The sequence below is a fragment of the Vicia villosa genome, linkage group LG6, assembly GCF_029867415.1.
Source record: "Vicia villosa cultivar HV-30 ecotype Madison, WI linkage group LG6, Vvil1.0, whole genome shotgun sequence".
In the NCBI taxonomy this organism is placed as follows: domain Eukaryota; kingdom Viridiplantae; phylum Streptophyta; class Magnoliopsida; order Fabales; family Fabaceae; genus Vicia; species Vicia villosa.
Window position 1 is genome coordinate 80,080,895 of NC_081185.1, and position 22,325 is coordinate 80,103,219.

The following is a 22,325-nucleotide window of genomic DNA, read 5'->3' on the forward strand; positions in this document are numbered from 1 at the left end:
ACTGCATTTAAATTTATCCAACAAAACTCCCCCATAAATTAAATGCTCCTTCGGTCAATTAATCCCAGCATTATCTTGCCTCTGTCGAATATCTCCTTCGACAATGGTTTTGTGAAAATATCTGCAGCTTGATCCTTGCTTGCCACATGCTTCAGTTCGACGCTTCCATTTTTCACATGTTCTCGAATGAAATGAAAACGTACGTCGATGTGTTTACTTCTTTCATGATTCACTGGATTCTTCGCCAGTTCGATTGCTGATTTGTTGTCGACTTGCACTATGGTTGCATTTTCCTGCTTCTGCTCTAACTCACATAACAATCTTCTAAGCCATATAGCATGGCATACACACCATGATGCAGCCACGTATTCTGCTTCGCATGTTGACAGTGTTACAATTGGTTGCTTCCTTGAGAGCCATGTGAAAGCAGTGTTTCCCATAAAGAATACATATCCTGATGTACTTTTTCGATCGTCTATATGTCCACACCAATCGCTGTCGGAGTAACCTGTTAGCTTGTAATCTTCTGCTTTTGAGTAAAACATTCCAAGTGACACAGTTCCTTGGATATAACGAAGAATTCTCTTCAAAGCTTTCCAGTGTGAGTGAACTGGTTCTTCCATAAATCGACTCAAGATTCCGACACTTAGAGAAAGATCTGGTCTAGTACATGTGAGATATCGAAGACTTCCGACCAAGCTTCGAAATTTGTTTGCTTCGACACGTTCCCCCCCATCAAATTTTGAAAGCTTGGCTCCTGGCTCCATTGGTGTCGAGATTGGATTGCAACCTTCCATTTTGAACCTCTTCAGAATGTCCTTTGCATATTTTTCTTGTGAGACAAAAATTCCAGTTTCTTCTTGTCGAACTTCCAGACCAAGAAAGAAGCTCATTCGACCTAAGTCCGTCATTTCAAATTCTTGTGTCATTCGACCTTTGAATTTTTCGATCATTTGATCACTGTTGCCCAGGAAAATCAAGTCGTCGACATAGAGTGCAACGAGCAGTATATCTCCGTTATACTTCTTTACATATAGGGCATGTTCATAAGGACATTGTTGGAAACCATTCTTTTTGAAGTAAGTATCAATACGTGTATTCCATGCACGAGGTGCCTGCTTTAATCCATAAAGTGCTTTCTTGAGTCTTAGCACTTTTCCTTTGCTTCCGTCTTTCATGTATCCTGGTGGTTGTTCGACATAGACTTCTTCATCGAGCACACCATTCAAAAATGCTGATTTGACATCCATTTGAAATATTGGCCATTTGAGCTGAGCAGCTTGAGACATCAGCAGTCGAATTGTCTCCATTCTTGCAACTGGTGCGAATACTTCATTATAATCTATTCCTTCCTTCTGCCTGTATCCTTTTGCCACAAGTCGCGCCTTGTACCTTTCGACTTTTCCTTGAGCATTCATCTTTTTCTTAAACACCCACTTCACACTAATGGTTCGACTTCCTTTTGGTAACTCTGCTAGTTCCCAAGTTTTGTTGTGTTCGATAGCTTTAATTTCTTCGTCCATGGCATTCTTCCACTTCTCATCTCTCCATGCTTCTTCGAAACTAATGTTTTCAGAATCTGCCAGTAGACACACAAGATGTACTTCTTCTGTATTATCATACAACTCTTGCAAGCTTCTCATTCTGGGCTGTGAGGATTCGTCTTCACTGTCAAAGTATTCAAACCTTGGTAATTGATTTTGGGTTGTTGGTATACCGAATGAGGGTTCTTCAGTTTCGACTATGTCTTCTGTCGAATTCTTCCAGTCCCACCTACTTGCTTCATTCACTCGAACATCTCTACTTACTACAACCTTTTTGTTTATGGGATCGAATAACCTGTATCCTTTTGTTTTCTCACATACCCAATTAATATATATTTCTGACTCTTGTCTTCAAGCTTCGTTCTTCGTTGATCTGGTACATGTGCATAAGCAACACTACCAAATACTTTAAAATGAGATAGTCGGTTTCTGTCCACTCCACGCTTCTTGCGGTGTTCGATCTCCCAACTTTGAATGCGGACATCTATTTTGAACATAGATTGAACATTGCACAGCTTCTGCCCAAAATTCCTTCGACATGTTCTTACTTTTGAGCAGTGAACGAACCATGTCAAGGACTGTTCGATTTTTCCTTTCAGCAACCCCATTTTGTTGAGGTGAGTATGCTGCAGTTAGAAATCTCCTTATACCCTGCTCCTCGCAATACTTCATGAAAGCTGTCGAAGTATATTCTCCTCCTCTGTCAGAACAAGTGCTTTGATGTGTCGATCAGTCGATTTTTCAACCATTACCTTGAACCCTTTGAATGCTTCGAATGCTTCAGATTTTTCTCTCAGAAAGTAGACCCAAGTCTTTCTTGAGAAATCATCGATGAAGGAAATGAAATACTTCTTGCCACTAAAGGATTCTGGAGTGATTGGTCCACAGATATCAGTGTGAATTAATTCAAGGATGTGCTTAGCATGATATTCTGCCTTCTTTTGAAAAGAAGTTCTCGTCTGCTTGCCAAAAACACAATTTTCACAAAATTTTCCTTCAAACTCCATGTTAGGCAATCCATGTACCATGTTTCTTCCCGCTAATCTCTTTAACCCAGCATGATGTAAGTGACCAAAACGTAGATGCCACAGAGTTGCTTGGTCTTCAGTGTCGATTTTCAAACATTTTTCTCGAACGCTTCTCAGATTCAGCTTGTACATTCGATTCCTTCCCATCTCAACTTGAGCAATTTGGTGCCCTGATTTATCCTTCAAATGTAGTATTCGATCCTTCATAAATATCGAATATCCCTTCTCTGTAAGTTGCCCCAGACATAGAATATTTGCTTTTAAATCTGGTACATAATAAACATCTTGTATTTTTCCAGGTACGTTGTCTTTCTGCAAATAACAAATTGTTCCTTTGCCTTCGACCTTTACCTTCGACGCATCTCCAAAAGATACATGACCATCTTCAATTTTCTTTATTTCTTTGAATAGATGTTTGTGACCACACATATGATTACTTGCTCCTGAGTCAAGGTACCATATAGTGTCATCTTCTGTGTTTGTCTCCTTTTGGGTCATTAATAGGAATCCTTCGTTTGATTCTGTTTCTAGTGCAAAATTTGTTGTCTCTTCGACTTTCCTCTTGAATCGACAGTCTTTTGCAAGGTGTCCCCCTTTTCCACAATTGTAGCAACTGTATGAGTTGCAATCCTTCGCAAAATGTCCATGTTTATTGCATTTGTAGCATTCGATGTTGGAGTTCGACCTGCCACCTCTATGACCACGTCCTCGACCACGCCAATTTTGTTGACTTGCCTGTCCTCTTTCGAAATTGTTGTTCTGATAGCTTCGACCACCATCTCGACCTCCACGACCACGTCCTCGACCACGCCAGTTTTGAGATAAAAGTGCCCTTTCATCTCTAGTGGATTCCTTTGTCTGTTCTGCATTATCAAGTGTCTCCTCCTTCTTTTGTATTTTGCGTTGTTCGTGTGCCTCAAGTGAACCAGCTACTTCTTCGACAGTGATTGTCGCAAGGTCCTTCGACTCCTCTATTGCACATACTATATTTTCGAATTTTTCAGTCAAAGATCTTAAAATCTTTTCGACAACTCGAGCATCGGTCATTGCTTCTCCATTTCGTTTCAGTTGATTTACAACTGTTTGCACACGCGTGATGTAGTCCGACACGGACTCCGTCTCCTTCATCTTCATCCTTTCTAATTCTCCTCGAAGAGTTTGCAAACGAACTTGCTTGACTCTATTTGCTCCTCTGAACGCCGTCTCTAGTGTATCCCACGCTTGCTTCGAAGTAGTTGAACCAGCAATCTTCTCAAAACCAGATTCGTCTACTGCTCTAAACAACATGTATAATGCCGTTTTGTCTTTCGACCGCGTCTCTTTCAACGCCTTGTTCTGGGCTGCTGTATTTCCCGTCGTGGTTTCTGGTTCTTCAAACCCTTCTTCTACAACCTCCCACACATCTAACGATCCAAGCAGCGCCTTCATCTGGATGCTCCAGTTCTCATAGTTTGATTTTGACAGTTGCGGCAATGGCATCTGGTTCATCATGTTTGCCATGCGCTCTGATACCAATTTGAAGGTAACAGATCAAACTACTCTCTTCCGATATATATTGACTTGCAAAGGATTTGTTGCAAAAGTGAAAATTAGGTTACAAAGAGAGGGTCTTTATATAGAGACCAGGGAAACATAAATAGACATAACATTTAATGATTAACTATTTCCTATGAAAGTTTGTCTTCCCTAGAGAATCTGTCTTTTGGCTTTCCAAGACTGCATTTAAATTTATCCAACAGTTTTACTTCTGTTTGTATAAAAGCATTAAGAATCTCAAACTCTTAACGAGTAATTTGAGTTTGATATGATTGATCATAATGCTCTGAATGATATGTGTGTAATATATGATTCACTAGTATATGTTTCCCTTTTCTGCTGGGCTGCTGGCTGTTAAAAACATTTTTTTTTTAATAAACAATTGATTATAAATCTCGCACTAGGGGTGCAACCCTTACAAAGAGACGCTAGATAGCGTTAGAACATAATAAAGGAAGTTTAAACCATTCATAATAAATGGCACTAAACTTAGAATAACCAAAAGACAACCATCTCCATGAAAGGAAGATGATATTGGCATAATGTAAGGCTTCTTCTAGGGACTAAAATAAATTAGGATCTGCAGTGGAGTTGGATGAACAAGTTCTGAGTGATAGAGGGGGTGTCTTCTGTCTATTGAATTGTTGATTTGCATTATGCACCCATTTTCAGTTAGTTTCATAAATTTGATTAAAAATCATTCACTCAAACAAGCAAGTGTCATTACCATACCTCTTTTGTTTGTTTATATTGCCATCAAAAAAAAAAAAACAATATTATTTTCAACATGGCCTCCCATTATATTGCAGCTACATCACCATGATGAATATTTCCTTCAATCTGATCTCCAATTTGACGTACTGCCTACTCACATTACAATGCCATATCACTAATAGATCCTCTACATTGGAAAGAAATTATTAAACTAAATGCATTATGAATTATGACTTGCCTGTTCTCTAATTTTGTTTACACCAGCACCTTAATTTTCAATCAAATTGAGTTACCATATTATTAGACAGTCCCCTGAAGAAACCCCAAAAGCATGTGCAATATATCTTAGGTAGTCATGAACTGAGGCAGAGGTTTGCTCCTTTTCTGACTCGAGATATTAATCTCTATACTTGCATAAATATTAGGCTAAATATACAAAACAAATCCAGCTGAAAGCTGTTATTCCTTCTATATAAAATTTATATGTAATCCGACATTACTTAGATTTAATAACTATATCTTCAACCAGTTCAATATATAGGAAGATAATCAGCAATGATTAATCAAATGTAAAAGAGGAAGATCATTTATTGTAAAATAAACATTATGCAACTCATGCACACATCTGTTGCCATAAATAAGTAGAGCATGTGGAGCATATAATATAAGTAGTTTAGCTTGTATGCAAAAAAAAGTTGCTTAAAATTTTAAATAAAGAGTGAATTGATAGTACTGTCCGAGAAAATTTTGCAACAAAGCCCAAAATTTTGTCAACATTGGGTATCGCTTCCATCACCATTTGGTTCAAATTAATAGGCCTTACCACTAGGACATTTGTTTCAATTGTTTAACTGGTTGCATCAAAATGTATATATTACATAACTACTGTATTAATAACTAAGTCATTCGTTTATGTTTATAACTAAATATTTTAATATACTGTATTAATAACTAAATGTTTAATAAAAACTGAATGTTAAAAAAAACTGAATGTTAAGTATTCGTTTATGTTAAAAACGTTAAATACTATATTTATATTAAATAAAAAACATTAATTGTTTTATATTTTTTAAACATTATTTATTTACAATATATTATTCAGTTTATGCTAACATTATTTATTTATTTACAATATAAAAAACGTTATGGTTTATGCTAACATTATTTATTTATTTATTTAAAAAACATTATTTATTTACAATATATTATTCAGTTTATGCTAATATTATTCAGTCTAATAAAAAACGTTAATTCGTTTATGCTAACATTATTTATTTATTTACAATATAAAAAACTGAATGTTTCTCATGTAGTATTATAAATATATTATTTAGTTTATTATTATAAATATATTACTTTGTTATAATTATTCTAAATTATTTTCAGTTTATTTATAACTTTTGGTTTTAATATATTAAACGTAAAAGTATTATATCTAAATATTTTAGTTTATTATATTTACGTTTAATTAATAAACTGAAATTATATTTCAATCATTTTCAATTTATTATTATTTTATTATTTTCAGTATTTAAATACTAAAGCGTTTATATAAAGAATACTTTCAGTTTAATATATGGTTGAATAATATTTATGGAAAATTAATTATGAAAAAAAATAATGTTTTGTATGATATACATATTGATGCAGTTAGTTTACAGGAAAAATTAAATAGCTCATGGATATATTGATATAGGAAAGCTACATCAAACATGATTGATACCTAGGCTGTTGATTGTGAATCACTCATGGATATATTGTCAAATGAAGTGCAGTAGAATTCAAGGTTTTAACTCTCTATATTTATTTTTGTTGATTTAAATATGAACACTTTTTTCAAATAATAAATGAATAAATTTTGATTATTGTTTAAAATAAGGGTGAGAGTAAAATAAAGTGACTTAGATTTTGCAAGTCTTTAGGGTGGATCGATTAAAAAGTTGAAGAGCAAGACTTGTCCTATCTTGTGATTTATCATCGTACTTCTAGGTTTTAATTTACCTTATTTAAAAGGAATTATTCATTACACCCCATATATTACTCACCCAGCTTGGTAAAAGTTCAAAAATATCTCTTTTTTACTGTTTGGAGTTTGAAATCTAGATACACCACAACACTACAAACTCAATTTCAGAACAATGTCTAATGCAAGTAAAAATATGCCCGGTTTACGAAATTTGGATGTATCATACAAAATTGAAATTTGGACGCTAACATTTTAGTGGTGCATGCAAGCTTTCCTTCTCCCTTCAATTACCTTTCAAATAAAAAACAATTTCTCTCAAGAATACTAGAGCTCTCACAAATTTGATTCCAATAATTTTTCAACATTTTCTCTCAATATCTACTCATGTTCATTCAAAATAAGTACTTTTATCAATTTCTACTCCTCTCCATTCAAGACAAGCAATTTCATCTCTGGCATTTGAAAGGTTTTTCTTTCGTGCTTTTTCCTGCTTTTGATGCATGTAATGCAATTCATTAAATGATTCTAGTTAAACTCCATTAGATTACATTAAATATAAACTACTTAAGTTACATTAGGTTACATCGTTCACATCGTTCGTTTAAATCATTTTGCATTTTGGTTGTAAGGGGGTTGTTGGGCTTTCTCACTAATTCTAGAAAGTTTGGATTTCAAAATATTTTTTTTTAATAAGCAACTTCTTTTATAAAGATCAGAGTACTAGGGATACTTCAACCCTTACAAAGGAGACCAACACAATCCAACAAAACACAGTATTAACTCAAGGACATAACAGTGGGTTTTTGAACCAATCATAAAAGCTAGATTTAATCCTCTCCTTGCTTTCTATTTACAGCCACCACCATGAGCATTTCATAATTGAAAAGAATAATTCCTCTATGTCCAATTTAGCATTGCTGAAAATAATGTTATTTCTCATGTTCCATATACTCCAACATACTGTTAGCCAGATTGTGGCCACTCTATTCCTGATCATATTTCCTTCATGAGCTTCCACGCACCAAAGCAAATGGCTGGAACAGTCCTGAACGTTTTGGCCATCCAACTCCAGCCATAAATATTTCTTTTGCCATAAGATTCGTAGTTGGGGACACCAAATGAAAGCATGGGCAGCGTCTTCCTCGTTCAGTTCACAGAAAACACATAACATCTCCTCCTCATTTTGGATTATTCCTCTTCTTGCAAGCTGCACCCTAGTTGGCAATCTATCCCTTAAGAGTCTCCACCCAAAAATGCTCAATTTGGACGGAACTTTTGCAGACCAAATTAAATCCATAGCTTGGCTAAACTGAAGATTCATCTCTATCGCATTTGGTTCCTGCACGATAGTTTTATATCCAGAATGCACAGAATAACAATTTGAGGAATCATAAGGCCACACATACCTATCTTCGGCTGATTCATTAGGATAAACGCCTACCAATACCTCACACGGCTCCACTAACTCCTTGGTCGCAGCCTCGCTCAGAACTTCGTTATACCGAAGTATATTCCACATCCATCCCTCATCATCCCACTGCCCCATGTTGAAAACACAGTCTTGACTAGATCCACTCTCCTCGAAAAGTGAAGGGAATTGCACTGATAGTCTTCCATTGCCCAACCAACTATTCCTCCAGAAAAGAATATCCTTTCCTTCCCCTAGCTTAGCTTTGATATTCATTATAACACCATTCGGGTTCTCACACAAACTTAATATGTCCTTCCACCATAATGATTCTTTGCTATTAGAAGCCATATCTCCTACTTTCCACAACCTCTCCCTCATATTTCCATACCTAACCCGCAATATTCCATTCCAAATAGCAGCCTCATCCTCCACAAACCTCCATATCCATTTACTCAAGAGTGCTTGGTTGAAGATTGCCACATCTTTGACCCCCAGCCCTCCCTTATCTTTTGGTCTGCAAGTTGTTTCCCATTTTACTAAAGCTATACCCCTCCTCTCACCCACTCCTTTCCATAGAAAGTTTCTTTCGATATTTCTTATGGCCTTGATGACTTTGATTGGAGCCTTGTAAAACGATAAATTAAAACTCGGCAAATTCGACAGCACGTTATTTAACAGAGTTACCCTTCCACCTATTGATAGTTGTAACACCCCTTACTAACCCCGCGGTAATTTAAAACAATTATTCAGAGTACATGAAATAAGGGTGCCACAATTCATAATAAATAAACATCATTCAGTCATGTCATGCATTCACTGAGGTAATCATCATAAATCAAAACGTTTCATGTTAACACAGCGGAAATTTATCAAAAACGGACTAAGTTTAACATCTTTAAAACTTATCCCTCAAAACATCAAAATATAACTAGAGTCATAATCATAAACTCTAAACAATCGCGTCCCCAGTGTTACAACTATCAGAGCATGACACCTGACGCTACTAAAACACAGACTCATGAGCTAATCCTCACTGACTCGAACAGCCGCTACCCTCAATCTGAAAATGACAACAAGTAAGGGTGAGTCTCATCATAATTAACAAATGTTATAAGGTTATAAAGCAATAACATATCACAGTTGCATCATTCACCCAATTGTTTCATAAACAGATATTCACAACAAGTCAAACCACAATCAACACATCATCAACATTTACAACACTAGAATACATCCAATCATGTTATAAATTATGCATATGTATGAACTGACGCTATGCATGTGGTACCAACATCATCAAATGGGGATAACCCATGACCGATCCAACATCATCCAAGATACGGCCCTGCCAGCACAGATTCCACACAATGGGAATCATGCCCTTCACTGATCCAACACACCCTTATGGATACAGTATAATCAATGAACATGAATGAATGCAACATATACAGCATACTTATACCATCATCATCATCAATCATCAACATCATCATCATCATTCAAGTATGTTCATATATATTAAAATCATTCAATCACAATTCCATCATCATCATATACAAAACATACACGTATTTGCATCAATCATCATACTCAATAAGAATAGCATACATGTATTTTCATCATTCCAAAAACCAATCAATCATCATCACATAGATTATTCTATAAGGTTCGTTTAGCTCGAAACGACGCATCAAACGGACCAACAGTAAAAAAGTTATGCATCTTTGAACTTTCAAAATATCTCAAAACACCAACATCACGTGGCGCCATCATCAGTTCGCGGCGCGAACTGAGCGTTCCAAGAATCCTTGGCTCTCTGCCAAGCTGTTCGCGGCGCAAACATCTGCACGTGGCGCGAAACGAGAAAAATGTTACGCCTTCGCGGCGCGAACACAGGTACGCGGCGCGACCTGAGCGTATCACAACTTCCTGGCATTCTGCCCACCTGTTCGCGGCGCCAACCCTATGCACGCGGCGCCAACCGGCGATTTCAGAAACCCCAACCTGCAGAAAACAGCATTCTACACATTCCAAACTCACCCAATTCATATCAGTACGAACCTAGGGAAATAGAATGCACAAACAACACAAAATACATCTCATAATACACCAATTACACGTCAATTGAGACCTTAACAACGCAGACATCATAGATTCAAACATAGAGATCAAACATCATACAATTGACTCAATCCCTAAACCTATCATATGACTCAATCGACCCGAATTCCACATCTATTCAGTATTATCAACCCCTAACCCGATAATAGATGATAATCAGATAAGCCCCCCCTTACCTTAGCCAAATTCTTGAACTCTTCCTCTTTCTCTGCTTCTGCACTTTCACGTTCTTCCTCTATTCTCCTCTTCTGCTCTTTTCACGTTCTTTCTCTAATTTCCTCCTTTTCCTTCTTTTATGAAAAATAATACAATTTAGTAAAAAGGCCTTGTGACTAACACCCCTCCTTTTACTAACACTACATCGGCCCAATTCTATTATTTTCCATAATTTTTAGAGAAATGCTAAATAATTCCAATAAAATAATTTAAATCCCAATTAAGTTAAATTAAGGAAAATGACGGATGTTACAACTCTCCCCCACTAAAGAGTTTTCGTCCTCGAAAACATACCTCAAGCAAATAGTTCCGGATAGGAATCTTTCATCTGGCTTTCTAACTCCCAGGTGACGTTTCCATCAGCTGGTCCTCCCCAAGCTACTCTGACTAGGGCTATTTCCTTGCCCCGCAATTGCTTCAGTCTTCTATCTTCAATCCTCACAGGTAACGTTTCAACCGTTAAGTTGTCTTTAACCTGCACATCATCCACTTGGATCACATGAGACGGATCTGAAATGTATTTCCTCAATTGGGACACATGAAATACATCATGCAAGTTGGCAAGCATTGGCGGTAACGCAATACGATATGCCACTTCTCCCACTCTTTCTGAAATTTGGAATGGTCCAATAAAACGCGGAGTCAACCTCTTTGACTTCAAAGCTCGACCAATACCCGTCATAGGAGTAACCTTCATGAACACATGATCTCCTTCTTGAAACTCAAGTGTCTTCCTTCTTTTATCATAATAACTCTTCTGACGACTCTGAGAAGCTCTCATCTTCTCTTGAATCATCTTAATCTTCTCTGTAGTCTGTTGTACAATTTCTGGTCCAATCACAGCACTCTCACCAGCTTCGTACCAACACAATGGAGTCCTACATCTCCTACCATACAATGCCTCAAACGGAGCCATACCTATACTCGAATGAAAACTGTTGTTGTAGGTAAATTCAATCAAAGGCAGATAACTATCCCAAGCACCTCCTTTTTCTAACACACAAGCACGTAACAAATCTTCTAACGACTGAATTGTCCTCTCAGTCTGTCCATCCGTCTGCGGATGATAAGCAGAACTCAGTCTCAGCTTAGTACCCAAAGCCTTCTGCAAACCTTCCCAGAACTTAGACGTAAATCTCGGATCTCTGTCTGACACGATACTCGAAGGAATACCATGTAGACTGACTATCTTCTCAATATATAATTGAGCCAGCTTTTCCATCGGATAATCCATTCTTACCGGTGTGAAATTGCAGACTTCGTCAATCTGTCCACCACAACCCAGTTAGCTTCACAATTCTTAACAGTTCTCGGCAAACTCGAAACAAAATCCATCGATATGCTATCCCATTTCCACTCAGGGATAAACATCGGTTGCATAAATCCAGATGGCTTCTAATGTTCAACCTTTGACTTCTGACAAGTCAAACAAGAATACACAAACTCAGCAATTTCTTTCTTCATTCCAGGCCACCAAAATAGCTTTCTCAAATCATGATACATCTTGGTAGCACCAGGATGAATACTTAATCCACTACGGTGTCCTTCTTCTAAAATACTCCTTCGAAGTTCAGCAACATCAGGAACACAAACTCTGTCTCCAAACCTCAGTATACCATTCTCGTCAACTCTGAATTCACCATTCTTGCCTTGGTTAATCAAAGTCAACTTGTCGACTAATTCGACATCAGCCTTTTGGCCCTCTCTGATCTCTTCAAGAATACCACTGGTCAGTTTCAGCATTCCCAACTTAACACTAGTAGGAGTACCTTCACATACCAAACTCAAGTCTCTGAATTGTTCAATCAAATCCAATTCCTTCACCATTAGCATAGACATATGCAAAGTCTTCCTACTTAAAGCATCAGCAACTACGTTTGCCTTACCCGGATGGTAATTCAAACTAAAATCATAGTCTTTAAGGAATTCCAACCACCTTCTCTGCCTCATATTCAGTTCCTTCTGGTCAAAGAGATATTTCAGACTCTAATGATCACTGAATACTTCAAATCTCGACCCATACAAATAATGTCGCCACAACTTCAAGACAAAAACCACCGCTGCCAACTCCAAATCATGAGTCGGATAATTCCTTTCATGCACTTTGAGTTGTCTCGACGCGTACGCCACCACTTGTTGGTTCTGCATCAGTACACCACCTAAACCCATCAGTGACGCATCACAATAAACCACAAATGATTCTGTCGGATTCGGCAAAATCAAAATAGGAGCACTAGTCAACCTCTTCTTCAGCTCTTGGAATCCTTCCTCGCATTATACATCCCAAATAAAAGCTTGACCCTTTCTGGTTAATTTAGTTAACGGAAACGCTAACTTTGAAAATCCTTCAATGAACTTCCTGTAATAACCTGCAAGACCAAGAAAACTACGAATCTCTGACACTGACTTCGGCGCTTCCCACTGAGATACTGCTTCTATCTTCGTAGGATCAACAGCAATACCATTCTTAGAAATTACATGTCCAAGAAAACTGACCTCTTTTAACCAAAATTCACACTTCGACAGTTTGGCAAAAAGTTGCTTCTCTTTTAACAACTCCAACACAATTATGAGATGTTCCGCATGTTCTTCCTCACTCTTAGAATATATTAGGATATCATCTATAAACACCACCACGAACTTATCGAGATAAGGATGAAATATCCTATTCATATACTCCATAAATACACCAGGTGCGTTAGTAACTCCAAACGGCATTACCGAATACTCATAATGTCCATACCTTGTTCTGAAAGTGGTCTTCTGAATATCATCGTCTTTCACACGAATCTGGTGATACCCAGACCTCAGATCAATCTTACTAAACACACATGCTCCAGCCAGTTGATCCATCAAATCATCAATCCTAGGCAAGGGATACCGATTCTTGATAGTAACCTTGTTCAGTTGTCTGTAATCCACACACAACCTCATTGAACCCTCCTTCTTCTTCACTAGCAACACAGGTGCACCCCACGGAGAAACACTAGGACGAATGAACTTCTTCTCAAGTAATTCTTCCAACTGCTTCTTTAGTTCAGTCAACTCAGACGGTGACATACGATACGGTGCCATTGAAACTGGGCTAGTTCCCGGAATCAATTCAATGGAAAACTCTACTTCTCTTTCCGGTGGTAATTCATTCACATCTTCTGGAAAAACTTTCGGAAACTCACACACCATAGGTAATTCGCTACTTGCCACTTTTTCTTTCACATTCAGCAATGCGAACAACATAAACACTGTTGCACCATCCTTGATAGCTTCATCCACTTGTCTAGCCGTCATCTCCAGATCGTCAGAATGAACTTCTTCACGAAAGATCACTGTCTTTGAAAAACAGTTGATGTGAACACGGTTAAATTCTAACCAGTTCATCCCCAGGATTACATCGAGTTGTTTCAACGGAAGGCACACTAAGTCCATCCCGAATTCTCTACCAAAAATGTCAACCGGACAATTCAAGCATGCAGACGAAGTAGTTACTGAACCCGACGCTGGAGTATCAATAACCATACTTCCATTTATTTCAGATATTTCCAAATTCAACCTCTTAGCACAATCCAAAGAAATAAAAGAATGAGTTGCTCCAGTATCAATAATCGCAACTAAAGGTGTGCCATGAATAAAACACGTACTTTTAATTAATCTATCCTCCGGAGTGGTTTCTGATCCAGACAAAGCAAAGACCTTTCCTCCAGCTTGGTTCTTCTTCGGTTTAGAACACTGTGGGCTAATGTGACCCTCTTCGCCACAATTGTAACAAGTCACAATCTTCTTCTTACAATCAGCGACAACATGACCCACTTCTTCACACTTGAAGCACTTCTTCTGATTCAGCTTGCACTCATTGCTACGGTGCCCGACCTCACCACAGTTATAGCACCTGACAAAAGCACTGGAGTCTCCCCCACTAGGCTTCTTCCAACCACCAGTCTTTGGATTACCTCTACCATATGGCTTACCCTTATCCATAGGCTTCTTCCCTTTTCTGTCAACTAACTCGCGAGAGTGAGATGACTTCAGCTCGAGATTATCTTCCTCGAAGATCCTACTACAGTCCACCAAGTCTACAAATCTCCGGATTCTCTGATATCTGATACCCTGCTTAATCTCATCACGGACCCCGTTCTCGAACTTGATGCATTTCGAGAATTCACTAGCTTCATCGTTGTTGTAGTGAACGTAGTACTTCGCCAACTCAATGAACTTCGAAGCATACTCTGGTACTGTCATGCTACCTTGAACTAGTTCCAGAAATTCAATTTCCTTTCGACCTCTTACGTCTTCAGGAAAGTACCTTCTCAAAAATTCTCTCTTGAACACAGCCCAAGAAATAGCCACACCATCAGCTTCCAGTTCAGTCCTGGTAGTCATCCACCAGTCGTCAGCTTCTTCAAACAACATGTGAGTACCATACCTCACCTTCAGATCCTCAGCACAATCGATGACTCTGAAGATTCTCTCGATCTCCTTAAGCCACTTCTGAGCACCTTCAGGATCATGCGTGCCCTTGAACATTGGAGGATTGTTCCTCTAAAAGCTGTTCAGCTGCCTGTCAGCACCAATCGCAGCTCCATTGGCATTTCCTCCCAACACACCAGCAATCATGCCCAGAGCCTTAGCGATAGCATCATCGTTTCTTCCTCCTCTTCCAGCCATTGTTCTGCTTAAATCACAACCAATTTAATCAGAACAGAAGTATCGACAGTTAACTCTTACTAGTCGCATACACAGGAAACAAAACTGACATTAAGACTCTGGTCATAACGACCGACTATGCTCTGATACCACTATTGTAACACCCCATACTAACCCCGCGACAATATAAAACTATTATTCAGAGTACATGAAATAAGGGTGCCACAATTCATAATAAATAAACATCATTCAGTCATGTCATGCATTCACTGAGGTAATCATTATAAATCAAAACGTTTCATGTTAACACAGTGGAAATTTATCAAAAACGGACTAAGTTTAACATCTTTAAAACTTATCCCTCAAAACATCAAAACATAACTAGAGTCATAATCATAAACTCTAAACAATCGCGTCCCCAGTGTTACAACTATCAGAGCATGACACCTGACGCTACTAAAACACAGACTCATGAGCTAATCCTCACCGAGTCGAACAGCCGCTATCCTCAATCTGAAAATGACAACATGTAAGGGTGAGTCTCATCATAATTAATAATCAACACATCATCAACATTTACAACACTAGAATACATCACAGTTGCATCATTCACCCAATTGTTTCATAAACAGACATTCACAACAAGTCAAACCACAATCAACACATCATCAACATTTACAACACTAGAATACATCCAATCATGTTATAAATTATGCATATGTATGAACTGACACTATGCATGTGGTACCAACATCATCAAATGGGGATAACCCATGACCGATCCAACATCATCCAAGATACGGCCCTGCCAGCACAGATTCCACACAATGGGAATCATGCCCTTCACTGATCCAACACACCCTTATGGATACAGTATAATCAATGAACATGAATGAATGCAACATATACAACATACTTATACCATCATCATCATCAATCATCAACATCATCATCATCATTCAAGTATGTTCATATATATTAACATCATTCAATCACAATTCCATCATCATCATATACAAAACATACACGTATTTGCATCAATCATCATACTCAATAAGAATAGCATACATGTATTTTCATCATTCCAAAAACCAATCAATCATCATCACATAGATTATTCTATAAGGTTCGTTTAGCTCGAAAACGGCGCATCAAACGGACCAACAGTTAAAAAGTTATGCATCTTTGAACTTTCAAAATATCTCAAAACACCAACAGCACGCGGCGCCATCATCAGTTCGCGGCGCGAACTGAGCGTTCCAAGAATCCTTGGCTCTCTGCCAAGCTGTTCGCGGCGCAAACATCTGCACGCGGCGCGAAACGAGAAAAAGTTACGCGTTCGCGCCACGAACACAGGTACGCGGTGCGACCTGAGCGTATCACAACTTCCTGGCATTTTGCCCACCTGTTCGCGGCGCCAATCCTATGCACGCGGCGCCAACCGGCGATTTCAGAAACCCCAACCTGCAGAAAATAGCATTCTACACATTCCAAACTCACCTAATTCATACCAGTACGAATCTAGGGAAATAGAATGCACAAACAACACAAAATACATCTCATAATACACCAATTACACATCAATTGAGACCATAACAACGCAGACATCATAGATTCAAACATCATACAATTGACTCAATCCCTAAACCTATCATATGACTCAATCGACCCGAATTCCACATCTATTCAGTATTATCAACCCCTAACCCGATAATAGATGATAATCAGATAAGCCCCCCTTACCTTAGCCAAATTCTTGAACTCTTCCTCTTTCTCTGCTTCTGCACTTTCACGTTCTTCCTCTATTCTCCTCTTCTGCTCTTTTCACGTTCTTTCTCTAATTTCATCCTTTTCCTTCTTTTATGAAAAATAATACAATTTAGTAAAAAGGCCTTGTGACTAACACCCCTCCTTTTACTAACACTACATCGGCCCAATTCTATTATTTTCCATAATTTTTAGAGAAATGCCAAATAATTCCAATAAAATCATTTAAATCCCAATTAAATTAAATTAAGGAAAATTACGGATGTTACAATAGTAACCTGCCTCTCCACGATCCTAGTTTAGCTTTCAGCTTCTCTAACACCGGTCTCCAAAAGCTGGTTCTTTTGTGGTTGTTAGAACAAGATTTGTTCTTATCAATTATCTTAGTTTTGATGATAACAATAATATGAATTTTGCTTAAGATAATATGGTACTCTAATCCAATGCAATTTCCCTTTCAGGAAATATATAAAGAGTACGCATAATTCAGCGCTCAGAAGATGTGTCTCAAATGGTTCAGCATGCAACATCAGAACATGGTCTGGCAAGACATCAGAAGATGGTCGAAGCAGAATCAGAACATGGGTCTATGGAAGCATCAGAAGAACATGAGATCAGAAGCACTGAAGATCAGAAGATGGTATCACGCAACAGAAGCACTTCAAGGTCAGAAGATCAGAAGATGCTATGCACCAAGCTGTTTGACTCTGATGATATTCAAACGTCGTATTCACAAACATCAGATCAGAAGAAAGTACAGGTGGCAGACTACGCTGACTGACAAAAGGAACGTTAAAGCTACTAAAGGCAACGTCAGTAGACACAGCGTGAACAAGGCTCGAGGTAGTTGACAAAAGCGTATAACATTAAATGCGATGCTGTACGGAACACGCAAAGCATTAAATGCACTCAACGGTCATCTTCTCAACGCCTATAAATATGAAGTTCTGATGAGAAGCAAGGTTACTAATTCTTATCAACTCTGAACGAAAATAAACTTGCTGAAACGCTATTCAATCAAAGCTCAGAATCTTCATCAACTCACTACATTGCTGTTGTAATATTTTAGTGAGATTAAGCTTAAACGTTAAGAGAAATATCACAGTTGTGATTATCGCTTTTAAGAAGCATTTGTAAACTCTTGAATAGATTACATTAAGTTGTAAGGAACTAGAGTGATCGTGTGATCAGTATACTCTAGGAAGTCTTGGCAGTTGGCTGAGCAGTTTGTAACTAGAGTGATCAGGTTGATCAGTAGACTCTAGAAAAGTCTTAGGAGTGAACTAAGCAGTGTTCCTGGAGTGATCAAGTTGTGATCTGTAGACTCTGGAAGACTTAGTCGTGGACTAAGTGGAAAACCATTGTAATCCGTGCGATTAGTGGATTAAATCCTCAGTTGAGGTAAATCATCTCTGCGGGGGTGGACTGGAGTAGCTTCGTTAACAGCGAACCAGGATAAAAATAATTGTGCAATTTATTTTTATCGTCCAAGATTTAAAGTCACACTTATTCAATCCCCCCCCTTTCTAAGTGTTTTTCTATCCTTCAATTGGCATCAGAGCGCCGGTTCTAAGGTGCAAGCACTTAACCGTGTTTAGAAAAGATTCAGGAAGAGAAAAACGCTTCATTTAAAAGATGGCTGGTGAAACTCCGACAAATCCACCTGCATCTACATCTGGCTCTGCTGAGCAATACAACGGTAACAATGGTTATACAAGACCGCCGGTATTTGAGGGTGAAAACTTTGAATACTGGAAAGATAAACTGGAAAGTTACTTTCTTGGTCTAGATGGTGATCTATGGGATCTTCTGATGGATGGTTACAAACATCCTGTAAATGCCAGAGGCGTAAAGCTAACAAGGCAAGAAATGAATGATGATCAAAAGAAGCATTTCAGGAATCATCATAAATGCAGAACTGTTTTGCTGAATGCTATTTCTCATGTTGAGTATGAGAAAATATCAAACAGGGAAACAGCCTATGATATATATGAGTCCTTGAAAATGACTCATGAAGGAAATGCTCAAGTCAAGGAGACCAAAGCTCTAGCCTTAATCCAAAAGTATGAAGCCTTCAAGATGGAGGATGATGAAGACATTGAAAAGATGTTTTCGAGATTTCAAACTCTGACTGCTGGATTGAGAGTTCTTGACAAAGGATACACCAAGGCTGATCATGTAAAGAAGATCATCAGAAGCTTACCCAGAAGATGGGGTCCGATGGTGACTGCATTCAAGATTGCGAAGAATCTGAATGAAGTTTCTCTGGAAGAGCTTATCAGTGCCTTGAGAAGTCATGAAATAGAGCTGGACGCAAATGAGCCTCAAAAGAAAGGTAAGTCTATTGCATTAAAATCTAATATCAAGAAATGCACTAACGCTTTTCAGGCCAAAGAAGAAGATCCTGAAGAATCAGAATCTGAAGAAGAAGATGAACTGTCCATGATTTCCAGAAGGCTAAATCAACTCTGGAAGACCAAGCAAAGGAAGTTCAGAGGCTTCAGAAGTTCAAAGAAATTTGAACGTGGAGAATCTTCTGATGATAGAAGATTTGACAAGAAGAAAGTCATGTGCTATGAATGCAATGAGCCTGGACACTACAAGAATGAATGTCCAAATCTTCAGAAGGAAAGTCCCAAGAAAAAGTTTCATAAGAAGAAAGGTCTTATGGCAACCTGGGATGAGTCAGAAGATGATTCAGAAGATGAGCAGGCTAACTGTGCGCTGATGGCGACAGAAGATGATGGATCAGAATCTACATCAGAATCAGATTCTGAAGAGGTATTTTCTGAACTTACTAGAGATGAGTTAGTTTCCGGATTAACTGAACTTCTGGAATCCAAGTCTCAGATTTGTATTAAATACAAAAAGCTGAAAAAGCTATTTGAATTTGAAACAAAGAGGCTTGAATTGGAAAATTCTGAATTGAAAGATAAACTTTTAAAATTATCCAATGATGTTGGATCTCCTTCTAATTCAGAAAAATCCACTCCCAGTCTAAACCATATTCTGAAAGAATATGATTTAAGTTTCAGGAAGTTCTTATCTAGAAGTATTGGCAGAAGTCAGCTAGCTTCTATGATATATGCCGTATCTGGAAACAAAAGAGTTGGCATTGGTTATGAGGGTGAAACCCCATACAAACTTGAACCTGTTGATGAAATGAAACTCACATACAAGCCATTGTATGATCAGTTCAAGTATGGCCACTCTCATGATATTAGGCACACTTCACATGCACAAAGTTTTCACATAACACACACCAAGAAGCATGTGACACAACCTAGGAAATATCATGAAACTCATATTAAAAATTATCATGCTGTTTCTCCTATTGCTTATAATGTCAAACCCAAGTTCAATCAGAACTTGAGAAAATCTAACAAGAAAGGACCCAAGAAAATGTGGGTACCTAAGGATAAGATTATTCCTATTGCAGATATCCTTGGCTGCAAGAAGGACAAAGCACAACATGTCATGGTACCTGGACTCTGGATGCTCGCGACACATGACAGGAAGAAGGTCTATGTTCCAAGACCTGGTGCTTAAGTCTGGAGGAGAAGTCAAGTTCGGAGGAGATCAGAAGGGCAAGATAATTGGCTCTGGAACTATAAAGTCTGGTAACTCTCCTTCCATTTCTAATGTACTTCTTGTAGAAGGATTAACTCATAACCTCTTATCTATCAGTCAATTAAGTGACAATGGTTATGATATAATCTTTAATCAAGAGTCTTGCAAGGCTGTAAATCAGAAGGATGGCTCAATCCTATTTACAGGCAAGAGGAAGAACAACATTTATAAGACAGATCTGCAAGATCTTATGAGTCAGAAGGTGACTTGTCTTATGTCTGTTTCTGAAGAGCAGTGGGTCTGGCACAGGAGATTAGGTCATGCTAGTTTGAGAAAGATCTCTCAGATTAACAAACTGAATCTGGTCAGAGGACTCCCTAATCTGAAATTCAAATCAGATGCTCTTTGTGAAGCATGTCAGAAGGGCAAGTTCTCCAAACCTGCATTCAAGTCTAAGAATGTTGTTTCTACCTCAAGGCCATTAGAACTCTTGCACATTGATCTGTTTGGCCCAGTCAAAACAGCATCTGTCAGAGGAAAGAAATATGGATTAGTCATCGTAGATGATTATAGCCGCTGGACATGGGTAAAATTCTTGAAACACAAGGATGAGACTCATTCAGTGTTCTTTGATTTCTGCATTCAGATTCAATCTGAAAAAGAGTGTAAAATCATAAAGGTCAGAAGTGATCATGGTGGTGAATTTGAGAACAGATCCTTTGAAGAGTTCTTCAAAGAAAATGGTATTGCCCATGATTTCTCTTGTCCTAGAACTCCACAGGAAAATGGAGTTGTAGAGCGAAAGAATAGGACTCTGCAAGAAATGGCCAGAACCATGATCAATGAGACCAATATGGCTAAGCATTTCTGGGCAGAAGCAATAAACACTGCATGCTATATTCAGAATAGAATCTCTATCAGACCTATTCTTAATAAGACTCCCTATGAATTGTGGAAGAATAGAAAGCCCAACATTTCATATTTCCATCCTTTTGGATGTGTATGCTTTATTCTGAACACTAAAGATTATCTTGGTAAGTTTGATTCCAAAGCTCAAAAATGTTTCCTTCTTGGATATTCTGAACGCTCAAAAGGCTACAGAGTATACAATACTGAAACATTGATTGTAGAAGAATCAATCAATATCAGGTTTGATGATAAGCTTGGTTCTGAAAAACCAAAGCAGTTTGATAATTTTGCAGATTGTGATATTGATATATCAGAAGCTGTTGAGCCAAGAAGCAACGCATCAGAAGCAGAGCTTCTCAGAAGCAAAGAATCTGAAGATCAAGTATCAGCTTCTCTGGAAGATCTAAGCATTTCTGAAGAACCATCTGTCAGAAGATCATCCAGACTCATCTCTGGTCATTCAGAAGATGTCATTCTTGGAAAGAAGGATGATCCAATCAGAACAAGAGCATTCCTTAAGAACAATGCAGACTGTCAATTAGGTCTTGTATCTTTGATCGAGCCAACTTCTGTTGATCATGCTCTAGAAGATCCAGACTGGATAATTGCTATGCAAGAAGAACTGAATCAGTTTACAAGGAATGATGTTTGGGATCTTGTTCCTAGACCAGAAGGATTCAATATAATTGGTACAAAATGGGTCTTCAGAAACAAGCTCAGTGAGAAAGGTGAAGTGGTAAGGAACAAAGCCAGACTGGTGGCTCAGGGTTATAGTCAGCAAGAAGGGATTGATTATACAGAAACCTTTGCACCAGTGGCCAGGTTAGAATCTATTCGTCTATTAATTTCATTTGCCACTCAACATAACATCACTCTTTATCAGATGGATGTCAAGAGTGCCT